The sequence below is a fragment of the Hermetia illucens genome, chromosome 1, assembly GCF_905115235.1.
Source record: "Hermetia illucens chromosome 1, iHerIll2.2.curated.20191125, whole genome shotgun sequence".
Lineage (NCBI taxonomy): Eukaryota > Metazoa > Arthropoda > Insecta > Diptera > Stratiomyidae > Hermetia > Hermetia illucens.
The window spans coordinates 179,263,725-179,276,747 of NC_051849.1; the positions used below are offsets into that span (position 1 = coordinate 179,263,725).

The 13,023-nt window shown below is 40.6% G+C and overlaps 1 protein-coding gene across 1 annotated transcript in view; it reads left to right on the top strand.

The window, feature by feature from the left end:
• Positions 1 to 13,023, top strand: part of LOC119647598 (rho guanine nucleotide exchange factor 7) — a 112,050-nt gene that overhangs the window by 1,032 nt on the left and 97,995 nt on the right. The gene's annotated exons all lie outside the window — the stretch shown is intronic.

Below are 13,023 nucleotides of genomic sequence, written 5' to 3' on the forward strand. Positions count from 1 at the left end.
CGTGGAGATGCTTTGCCGTGCAATTTCTGGTGTGTCAAGGAGATATTTTCAGTTCGAATTTGAACTGGTGGAATCTGGTTGTTGACACAAAGTTGTCTCTTGTGCTCGAGTGGTCGACTCTTCTGCTAGAGTAAAAGCTGATTCGGCAATTTTACAATGTTGATAGTTTAAGCAGTAAATTGAATGTTTTTTCCGACGACAGCTAGCGTTCTGAGGTAGATTTTCGACTATTTCTCAAAAAATATTCCAGCCAAACCCGATTTTTTTTTTCGTGCACAATGTAATTTTAAATATTTCTTTATATATTTCAAGCAATTCGATTGCTAATGATAAACCTACATGATATTTGGTCAGTCTCTTGCGTGTACCGCCCCCCAAATAATACTGTTTAATTATTTGCGAGGAGCAGTTAAGGTGTCCATTTGGAGGATATCGATTTGCTATGCGTGCGTGTGGTTTCCCATTGCAGTCCTTCTGTTATATTTGAACTTATTAGATACAATATATGGAAAATATCCAACCATATAAATTATTTAACTTAGTTACTGTCATGTGGGAAAGTTTTTTACCAATTAGCAGAAACATTATATTATGTCAATCACTAGAGTTTGGTTAGTTACGGCAAATACATTTTCTATATTTTCTGTAGCTCTCCTTCCCACACTTAAACCAAATTTGATTTTCCCTTATCGTTGAAGCTTTATAGCCCATCTAGATCAATCGACCGCGTCCTCCAATTTTAAAACCTGAGCAGTGTTCCACTGTCTTCGTTAGCACAATCTGTCCAGCACTTTTGGGGTTTTTCGTCGGTCTTTGTCCCTCTCTTCTCCTTTCGAACACCCTTGTGGGTATTGTTCTCTCGTTTCGCTCCTTGCATTCTTATCCGGACCCTCCTCTTGATAGTATTGACCAGTTTCTTGGAAGTTTGTCTTAGGCTCCCAGTTTCGCATCCGCAACATAGCACAATTTGAATTGCTGTTTTATCGAACTTTATAAAAATATCCTTCGCTGATGTGCCCTGCGAGTTGGCACTTAAGAATACACCTAAAGTCTTCCCTGCCTGTCGTAAGAGATGACTTAAGCCCGCCATCTATGCTCAGTTCGGCTTGTCGATTACCGTGGAAGAGCCCGCAATGCACCTGACCGTCAGTTAAGCTGAAAGTACCATCTACGTACTGGCAAGTCATTAGTTCAACTCAGAACGTGGAAGGCCTCGAAATGAGAATATATATATATCTTTGTATGAAAGCATTTATCAAAAATGATCATTAGCGACAAAGATGCACATAAAATTCTCGTTCATAGCCTGTGTGTATGTGTGTTTGTGATGGCGGAGAAGTTATAGCTTCTGAGCCCAGAACATTGTACTCGAATCCCCCGTCTTACAAAATATCCCGGAATATTGTGTGGCAGGATTTCCGTTAGTGGATGTGATGCTACCCGTCGCAACTGGAGCACATCGGCACCAAAGATCTAATGTCTGATGCGTCCATAGGTTTTGCATTCGCATAGAATATGCTCCTCATTACAAGAGGGCGACGTATCATCTTGAATAATTCCTATTTTGAATATATGCTCAGCTAGTGAATTATGGCCTGTCAGAATGCCTACAATACTCCTGCAAGTCTTCCTGTTTTTCGAACGAATATACTGCGGTATGTATGTTTAGTTTTGAAAGGAAAAGGTGTGTTTAGCAGCATTTAGGCTCTGCCACCTCTCATTGTGATAAGCTTGTTCCCAGTTTATGAAGACAGCCTTAGTCAATGATACTGATACTCAAATTGTTGGTTCCGGTGCTGGCATGGGGGAGATTGAACCCTTTTTTGCTAAAGCATCCAAGATTTCATTTCCTTCTACACCACAGGGACCAAGTACCCAGAGCAGTTGCACCGCATTGAATCTAAAGATAAAGTTCAAACGGTTTTTGCATTCCTGGACGATTTTTGACGTGATCATAGGACCACTGCCCTCAATTCAGCTTGGCTATCACTGCATCTTGTGATGTGCCTGCTTTTCAACTGCTCGTCAATCAACCAGTTTGCCGCCATTAGGATCGCATATACTTCCGCTTGAAAAACCGTTGCATATTGTTTCTATTCGAGATGTAGACTCCAGGATCGTATCGTATCTGGCTTTGAGCCATTGTTGTAGATGGCTTCATATCTTCTACCAAACAGATTACTCGAGAATCAGAAGGCATTGTAAGAACTGGAATCAGTTCTCCCAGTAACTCTTCCAATGTTCTGTGCCCCCCACGTCCGTTTTTTCGAATTAGTCTATGAGCATTGCAATGCTTTGAACAAATATATCCAGGGGTTGCGAATTGGGTAATGCATTTAGAGTTGCGCCGGATGTAGTGCTCATGGCACCGGTAATACCCAGACACACAGTTCTTTGTAGTGCGGCTAGTTTACGGTGAAAACCTTTTTTGTCTCACCTTAACCTACACACTATGGATGCATAAACGAACATGGACCTAATGATAGCAACTTATATCTACATTACCATATGAGGCCTAAGTTCACATGTCGAGGCAAAGGACCGTCTGGACAGCCCATAAGCTGTGAGAGCTCGTTTCAACTCTACCTCTACGTGTTTGTCCCAAAGAAGCTTTTTATCTAGAGTGACTCCCAGATATTTCACTTCTTCGGAGAGTTGAAGTGTTGCACCCCTCATCTCTGGGAGGCAAAGTGCATCCAGTTTCCTCTTTTTTTGTAAATAATATCATTGTGGCAACTATCTATCAAATCAACGGCACGTTGTACACTTCAACACACCCTGCCAAAATCACAGCAAAGACAGCGACGTCATCAGCATAAGCTTGAGCATGTGTTGGTAAATTTTGCCGTTCGCATAGCAGTGATTCGATCAGCATACTCCACAGAAGTGGCGATAGCACACCTCTCTTGAGGCCAGCCTTTCGTTTCGATTGTTAGCATAGCATAGATCCAATTAATTAAAATATTATCAACACCATGTGCTCTGGCGGCATCACAAAGTTTTTGGAAATGCGCATAGTCAAACGCCCTTTCAATGTCCAGGAACACCCCATCTTGTACTCACCCTTCAGAATTGCATCCTCTATTTTTGATACCAAAGAATGAACAGCAGACTCACGTCACGTAAGCATGTTGGTTTTCACTAAGTGGGTGCCTTCCCACGAATGTGACGGTCAATCAGTCTCTATAAACCTTTCAGCAAGAATTTAGTCAAGCTGATCTGTCTGAAATTCTTTGGATTGGAATAGTCATCTTTCCCAAGGTATGCAATCGCTTTAAGTGCTCCATACCTTCCTTTAGTATTGCTGGATAGATGCCAACCCTGCCAGGTGTTTTGAAGTATTCAAAGGACAGCATGGCAGATCTCACCCTTTCATTGGAAACAACCCTTTTTGCAGTGTCCCAGTCCACCTTGCAACACTTGCGTGTTGAAGGGGTTGCAAGAACCGTCAACTCTCCGCTTTTCAGTTTTCTCACCAGTTCTCCTGGATGGTGTACTTCCAAGAGGGTCTGTACTGAATTCCGTCTGGAGCTCGTGAAAGTACCATCGGGTTTTCTAACAGAGCCTAACTTGGCCGATTCATCCTTCTCAAAGGTTCTGAAGCCTTGAAGTCTCTCTCTCGCCTTCCTGTTTCTCACAGTATGAAAGTGTGCAATTCATTTTCAAGCGCCAAAGGAGTGCTTAGTCGCCTAGGTAGACAGCTTTTAGGGATATCAAATTGGTGGACCTCGGCGCAAAACCGGGGTGCCTGGAGTTCCTTATTAAGGCAGGCCTAGATCGCATGCTAGTTGTTATGCCGTTGATGATGATGATATTGACTTATAAAGGTAATTATAGCGAGCAGGAAGAACATCAGATTTTTGCTAATATGCCATAAACTTCTATGGTGACCTTAGTGTGCGACCACTGTCGATTCCTAGCTATGTTCTGCCCGTTTTGATTTTCTGAGAAGCTTGCATTTCTCCACTTTGCTACGCAGTTCTTGAGCGACTCAATCGTCGGCCGGATAGCTGAGTAGTTAGAGCACAAGGCTGTCGTATGGAGGGTCGCGGTTCAAATTTGGGATTTGTATCGTGATTTGCCGTCGGATACCAGTCGACTCAGCTGTGAATGAGTACCTGAGTCAACTCAGGGTAATAATCTCGGGTGAGCGCTATGCTGACCACATTGCCCTCCTGTAGTGTACCGTTACGGTCCTGAATGAAGTGCTCTAACACACTTCAAGGCCCTGATCCAATATGGATTGTTGCGCCAATGATTATTATTAATCGTCGGCCACCCTGGATAGTGGGATCCTTTGGATGGTATAATGGTGTTATTACCCTTTCTTAATATGCCACCTATCTACTCCCACTTTCGCCTTCTGATGAACATGCTTTTTCTGATATATACAAGCCGACGAAGTTCCTTATTAGTTCTACTCCAAATACAAAAAGCAAACATGAATTCATAAAGCCTTATAACTTCCGAATCCATACGTCCATTTGGAAATCTGATGCCTACATTCATTAAAAGTTTCCGCTATCACATCAGTCATGGAAAAGGACTAAGGAAAGAAGAATAATTGTACAACAAGTGGGGAAACCGGAAGCTGGACGCTTCAGGTATGAAAGGTTTTGTGTATTTGTTTTATAAAAACATTTGAGTGTGAATTTGTCCCATTAGTACGTTACACGTAATATATGCATATATTATGTGAGAATATCCACTTTCGGGTGGTATTGACATTCAAAACCTTGAATTTACAAACAAGTGACAATTTTGACCTATTATAACTTTGTTAGTAATAGTACGATTTGCACCAAACTTGGTAAGCTCTATATTACAGTCTACGTTGCTGCAAAATGTCGTGGTGTTAGGATGGACTTAAGAGGGGTTCTGCAGCCAATTACTGAACATTATAGTTATATACTATTATTAACTTTATTTGAAGGAATATCGGTATGGAAGGTATTTCGGAACCTAGCCACCATATAGTGGCACCCTCTTGATTTTTTTCAGAATTTTCAGTTGGAGAGTATCTGAAAATGGCCCCGTTAAATAAATAATCGCTTTCGACCCCCCGAACTCCCCGCCTTACCAACAAATGTCAAAACTAAGATCAGCTTCGGAAAGTACTAATCGAGACCTTTCATTTCATTTAATTCATTTGATACCCAACACGACTATATCTGGTGATAAAAATATTTACACCCTCCTTTTGCATGCATGGGGACCTCCCCTTAAATTCGACGTAAAAGGATGTAATTCATTGTGAGCGTTCACAGTTCCTGCCTCTCCACCAAATTTGGTGTCAATCGTTGCTACAGAGAAAAATGCATGTGACGGACAGACAGACAGTAAACCGATTTTAATAAGGTTTTTGTTTCAAACAAAACCTGAAAAACAAGCGTAGTCGCACCATTCGAATTTGCTCCGACCTTCAACTAACACTGATTGCAACCCCATATCAAGTCAGTTGATATAATACCACCACCAGATACAACTGAACGAAATGTCCTAATATAATCGCCAGGGCATTCGAACATCGGTGATAAGAGGTCAGAGTCAGCCTCCCCAATGGTAAGAGAACCAATTTTGGCGCCAAATCGTAAGAGTAAAGTGGCAAAAGTTCACGAAAGATGATTATTTCTCCCTAAATTATTATCTATGGAAAATCGGTTATTTGCTGTCAATTCGAAGGAAATGACAAGATTGCACTGTACTTTATATGTAATTGCTCGTCTTCTCCAGATCTTAGCTGAAATACGTCGGAATGGTTTTCTTAATCAAACAAGGATGTAAATCATCGGGGTTTTCCTTTACTTCATCAAGGTTGACGAGATGTTCGGCTCTAAGTGTCCCCATGCATTATTATGATGCATTATTGGTGCATGATTGGTAATTCTTCATCATTTCATTTCTATGCAAGTTTCATAAGATATGCGATTTATGGTGGACTCAAATACTAACGACTCGACTCACCTTCCCGGACTGACGAGCGAATGGGGGAATAAAGCTTTTCTCCTTGCTGCTGCTTCATTTTAAAAATATCTTTAAGTAAATCCTCTTCGTTTTTCCGATGACAGCAGTTTTATTAGTTACTTCGGTATACTACATCTCAATTAAGATTGATTAAAATCTATTGTTGCAGTAAGAAGCTAGATTAAGATATATCAACGTAGGAGGAGAATTTGAATGTTCAAGGTTCCAGATTGACATTATTACACAATTTTCCGCCTCTTCTGCATTTATACATAAATTTAAAGCAAGCGACCATCTCCCATCCAATTTTGTACGGAATAATCTCAAAATTCATGAGGTGACTCATCGCAATAAAATTATCCACAAAATTACTCTGATCAACTTGTTCTTCTCAAGTAGTTTCTACTTGATTTCTTCATTCCTGAAAGAATTTGCAATGCTTCTATAAATTCAGATCACTTTCATCGCCGCCGGTTCAGATGAAATTCTTAATCTGGCTCCCATTTTCTTACGGGTCTAGTGCGATGGCAATTAGCGGTTGTATGTGTCTTGGATCTTGGGGGCCGGTAGAGATTTCCCATTCCAAGTTTCAAGTCACGGAGCCATAAATATCAAAAATTCTCTAGAAAAATATGTCACCTATGAAAATGTTTCAGCTTTTGCGTTCCGATTTGTATGAATGAGCGAGCGGGAATTCAAGTACGTTTCGGTGTTGTATTGAACGGGAAACGGAAATCTATAAAAGAATATGTGGGATAATTGGTGTGTTGTGGAATATAGTGCTGCGAAGAATTACAAACACGGTTATTGAAAATTGAGAAAATTTAAGTTTATTCGTGCAGAGTAGACATCCGGGAATTGAAGTCTTTTAGTAATTGCCGTCACAGGAACTCGATACCTACTTATTTGCAACGTATTCATATTGTAAACTAGTAAGAGGTGCATCAAGTATTTGTCTGTGATCAGATCAGTTATCATAACCTACTTCAACTAGTGTTAGATAAAATTCAGTGTGGCATAAAGTTCCTCGCATTTTCAAATCGCCTTTCATGAAACATGGTCAGGAAAAGGAAGAATATACATTGGGCTGATTTTCGTTAACACGATAGTCACTTCCGAATAATGCCAGAAACCTGACCGAAAAAATATGTACTGTTGATCCCCGGTACAATGGATAATTAAGTGCATAAAACTCTACTACTGATGATTGGGGCTGCCGATGGAACAATGATAGAAGGTTCTGCGCTTATTGATGGATGTTATTGAGCCCCCAAGTTCTGGATTTATGCGTTAATTGTATTCATTTCTCGACGGGGCGTTGTAAACTAGAAAATTGTAAATTCTCCAAAAACATAGGGCGATGGAACTTGTTTTTAACGAATATAATCATTCTGGTGGTTATTAGTTTTCAGAATTTATCTTCGGAAAAAAGAAAAGAGGTTATACAAAATATTTAATAGATTATTATTATTATTATTCTGTTAAGGGAAAGTCGCACCGCGTCCTTGAAGAACTATTGTGCCCCTTTTACTGGTTATAGTGTACCTGTTGATCATAGTATCTCAAGCAGGCCAGTAACCGTTAGGAACTTTAGTATGTTTCCCACTTCCAGAAGTTTCAGCTTTGCATCTGGTATTAAGTGTTCTCCCAGATGTATCGACCTACTTTGCACAAGTGCTGGACACTGTCCCAGGACGCGCATAGAGGTTTCGTCCTCCTCCTCACAGAACCTGCAGGCAGTGTCCGTAGATATCCCTAGCTTCCCTAGGTGGTAGTTCAGCCGACAATGACCAGTGAGAATTCCCACTATGATTCGGAGGTTCTTTTTGGTGAGGTTTAAGCAATCCTTTGTGCGCATGGGTTCGTATCCCCCAATAAGCACCCTGGAATTTAATAGATACTATTCATCTTTTTCTTCAGCCTTTGTCCCGTTCACAAGCGGGGTCGACTCGTCGTGATCGGTTTCGCTATTTGGGTCTATCGAGTGCCTGATCTCGATGCAATCTTGAGGCTTTTAAATTCTCATCCAGCGTATCAAGCCACCGTTGTTTAGGCCTGCCTTTTGGTCGTTTACCATCGACTTCGATGTTCAGACCAATCTCGGCAAGTGAATTCTCGTTAGCACGAATTGCGTGACCATACCATCGAAGACGCCTCTCTCGCAACTTTTCCACGATCGGTGCAACCCCATAACGATCGCGGATATCCTCATTTCGGATGTGATCAAAACGTGTCACGCCACCAGTCCAACGTAACATCTTCGTCTCCATTACCGCAAGACGCCGTTCGTTGTCTTTTATAGTTGGCCAACACTCAGAACCATAGAGAGCGACAGGACGGACAACTATTCATATAAACATCAATTAAATTTAAAAATCAATGTCGCGTTATAGGCTGTCATGCACGAGAAACCGATCTTCCGACACGTGAATAACTGGACAAAAGCGGGTCATCCTTTTGAGGAGCCTCTACTTTAATTCCGCATTCTTTATGAATTAAACCCTTGGAAATGATAGTACCACCCACATTGTTTTGACGTTTGAAGTTTGTTTGCCGTTAGTGAACTTGGACCAACCCAGGTTGTATGTCATTGCTGTTGTCGCTATGTGTTTCGGTTTAATGTGCACTACTAAGTCATTGTAAATCCAGTATTGTCATTTCTTTTCTCTTTCGTTTGGATCGAGTAGAGTGGCTTTCATCAACATGACCAATAGTCAGCGAGTCTCTACTGGTGTGGATGGTATCACGATACCCTCTTTATATCTATAAGTGATAGGCTCGTTGTCTTTGGGGCCTGCTCACCACTCGAAACGAAATTAGCTGATCACGTTCTGAATTCTTACGAATTTTGAGAAACTGCTGCATATCTGGACATCGCGCGTGGCAAGGGCTATGACGAGAAGAGGACTGGTGAAAGATCGTTTTTTTTTGTGAAAAATGACGGAGATGTTAAAATCTGTCTTCTGAATCGTGGTATAGCAATTCAATCAAGCGTATAGATTCTTCCTGCGCTAGAGGACGAAGTGCATACCAAATAAGATTGAGTGGTATTCCTTGAAACACATTCACTAGATTTCTCTCCATGAACAATTGGATGTCGAGAATGTGTTCCAGAATCTTCATGGTATGCGACAACCGTATCGGATGGTAGTTTGAGTATTTTCCCGGGATACTTTTTTTGTTCAACAATGGAACGGTTGGGTTTTCTTGCCAATTGGAATCAGATGGCATTCTTCCCTTTAGAATAGCGTGATTGAAGAAGTTGAGTGCAGGTTTCTCATTATACAGAATTTACCTGCTTTTTGTTATTTTGCTTGGTTTCATTTGTTTAGTGCTGCTGCAATTCGTAATTTTAAAAATTTATTTTGTTTTCAATATTTTGATTCGAAATTGACTTTAAGGGGGTCATTCTGTGTGTCGGATTCCCGGAATCAAATTTTTTTTGGCGTCAATTGTATCTAGATACAGTGTAGAATATATGGGCCAAGTGATTTTTTGATATTCGAAGTCGTTCGGAAAATATAGTGTTAAACACGTGATAAGTCACATGCCAGATTTATGTCGATCGCAGTAATAAAGCTCGTATTTATCGATCCGAATGACGTTCGACTGACTTCGCTAAAAGCACGAAAATTGAAGCCGAGGCTATACATGTGTTTCTTCAAGAAACCTAAGGTTCATGGATTAGGTATAGCAGATTAATGGTCGGTTAAGGTTTTATGGCTAAAAATCGCTTTCTACTCTTTAAATGCGTTTTTCTCGGAACTGCATATTGAAAATCGGGTGCCACCATAGCCTAAAATCTACCCAACGGAATTCTTTGAAATTTTCACGACTTATTCAGAACATATTTCTACGGTCCGCAAACTAGGATAATTGAGATTCGTTCGGTAATTTTTTTTTATTCATTGAAGAAGCCGTGAAAAAACCTCAAAATTCGCAAAAAAAAGTTTAACACGGTAGTTAAGTCTGTATGTTAAAATGCAGTTTACTTTTTTTCTTTAAGATGATCACAGCGCCCTCTAGCGTGGCAGCAGAAAAACACCTTTTTTGGAGATGGGTGTATAAATTGCCCTGTATTTCAATAACCAACTATGTGATCGGGGTGGCAAAATTACTATGCACGCTCAAGATATCAATAAATCTATGGTGAAAAATTTGTATTCGTATCTTTATCCAGTTTTTCACAAAGAATTTCTAAAAAAAGCCAAAAAACGGCCTTCACACGGGATGACCCCCTTAAATATTTCTTCCTGTTGTTGTTATACTATGTATTGTCGTAGTGACAAATATGTTTTAATGGAGGTTTGTAGTTGTGTTGTCGTGAGATTCGTGAATTAGGAGAGAGGAGTAAAATTGAAATAAATTTCCGGGTGTCAATTGATCATCAAGGAATATTTTCGGAAATTTAAGCTGCTGTAATTGGACAGGATACTGTACAGGCAGAGATATCGGATTATTGCATATTAGTTAGAGATTTTAAGGCTAGAAAGAACCCCAAGGGCAGTGCTTTCGTTCTGTGAGAAGCAGAAAAGCACTCGTGGGGTCGAGCCGTTTATTATTATTATTTTTATTTTCCATTTTACCTTGGATCAGATCAGATTTTCTCTCTGCGGCAAGCCATGGAAAAACTGTTGGAATATGGTCATCAGTTGCACCATCTCTTCATCGACTTTAAAGCCGCCTATGATAGCATAGTCAGGGTAAAACTGTACACGGCCAAGAGAGAATTCGGTATCCCGACGAAATTGATAAGACTCACTAGGCTGACCCTGACCAATGTGCGAAGCCAGATAAAAGCAGCAGGATCCTGCAGCATCCTCAAGATCATTCGACATCAACAACGGTCTACGACATGGGGATGTCCTATCGTGCGTCCCCTTCAATCTGGCCCTCGAGAAAGTGATTCGTGATGCTGAGGTAAATGCAAGAGGTACGATCCTCCTTAAGTCCACCCAACTACTGGTCTATGTTGACGATATCGACATCATGGGAAGAACGACCCGAGACGTACAAACTGCCTTCATCCAGATCGAGCAAGCGGAAATCGGGGCGAGACCTTGGGCTGCACATCAATGAAGGCAAGACAAAATATATGGTGGCAACGTCGGTACCGAAGACTAACCAACCAACAACATCAAACCGCACTGGTCAAACAGGAAGAATAAGGATAGGAGAATACAACTTTGAGACCGTTGATAATTTCTCCTATCTAGGGTCGAAAATCACAACCAATAACAGCTACGATGATGAAATCCGCGCACGGTTGTTATCAGCCAACAGAGCCTATTTCAGCTCACAAAATTGTCACAAACGTCTCACCAAAGGCTCATTGCCAGTCCTCATGTATTCCTCAGAAACTTGGGTTCTTAGCAAGAAAAATTGCGAACTCTTGGTCGCGTTCGGGAGAAGAATCCTCCGAAGAATTTTTGGCCCCCTACGTGAGGATGGACGATTCCGTAGCCTTACATAACGACGAAATCTATAAGGGATACCATGACCGTCAAATTGTGGATAAAATCCGGCTGAATAGGTTACGGTGGGCGGGTCACTTAATCCGTATGGATGAGAATGATCCAGCCCGGAAAGTCTATAAGGGCAATATCTATGGTAGAAAAAGAAGATGAGGCAGACCTTGTCTGAGATGGAGCTATGGCATAGGTCAGGACGCCATACAGCTTTTAGGGATATCGAATTGGTGGACCTCTGCGCAAAACCGGGGTGTCTGGAGTTCCTTATTAAGGCAGGCCTAGATCGGATACCGGTTGTTGCGCCGTTGATGATGATGATGAGTTGGGAATTTAAGCAAATAGTTGGTAGTGTTTTTAATGTTTTGTTATTCGATCCTTTTCCGCTGATGAACAGTTAAATTTTTGGCAGAAAATGGTTAACTATCGGGTTATTTTAAAGAATTCAGAAAACCTTATGTTAAGCGAACATCGTTTCGTTTTTGACGTATGGGTACTTGGATGCCAACTACTTAACTGTTAAAGTAGTAAATAAAACTCTCTTGAAATGCTTTGGTCAGGAAATACAAACAGCAAAGGGGTCTATTTCTACTTACAGTGTTTGGCTTAACCAGCTGTATTCTTCGTGGGATTGGAGAACGCTGTGTTGGATGGAGTAAAGAACGAAAGTAGTAAGTTATGTACCTCGTTAAGTTCTTACCAAATGTTTGCCTGAAAACGGGTTGTTTTTTTGCATAAATTAGGTTCAGCAATAAAACTTTGTCAGCCCACTATTGCATTTCCTGCAATTGGGCGGGATATTGTACAGGCATAGAAATCAGATCATTGTATTTTAAAGCTGGAAGAGAACCCCAAGGGCAGTGCTTTCGTTCTGTCAGAGCAGAAAAAAGTGTCAAATTGAGCCTTTCAGTGATGAGATGTTTCACGGGCTGGAGCCGTTTATTATTATTTTTCTTTTCCATTTTATCTTTTGTTTAAACAGCTGAAACATTATTGCGATATCGTTTATATTGGGTCATAAAAAGTCTTCGCGGATTTTTGGGTAAAATTTAGAAAAAAGATTTATTCAAAAATGAATTTTAATCGACTTCGAATTAATCGGAAATATGAATTATCGGGTGATTCTACTGTATAACTTTTTGCACGGGCCATCAAATGCAGAATTGTCTGGACCAAAATTATAGCTTGAAATATCATGTCAAATTCAAACGCTCTTCAGTTTGACGCAATTGTATTAGTGTGCAGATGTGCTAGATGTATGGACATCAATACCACATAGTGACAAAAATCCACGGAGACTTTTTATATAACCTAATATTTTGGGTTTTGTCACCCATTCTAGTGCAAGTCCCATATGTTTAAGGCCTAAGATACTAACACAGTACCAAGGACTCAACCCTACTTCCTCAACTGGTTAGCAAAGAAGTAAGAAAGTGCGTGTCGATGAGTGCTTCGTTAGAACTGCAGTAAGGTTCTGATGGATTAGAACTGTCAAAATTCGCCTTTTTTCAAGTTGTTTGATAACGTTGTCCGAATGGTTGGTAACATTTAACTTGGATGCCAATGAGTATCCCGAAATTTTCTTAGTCAT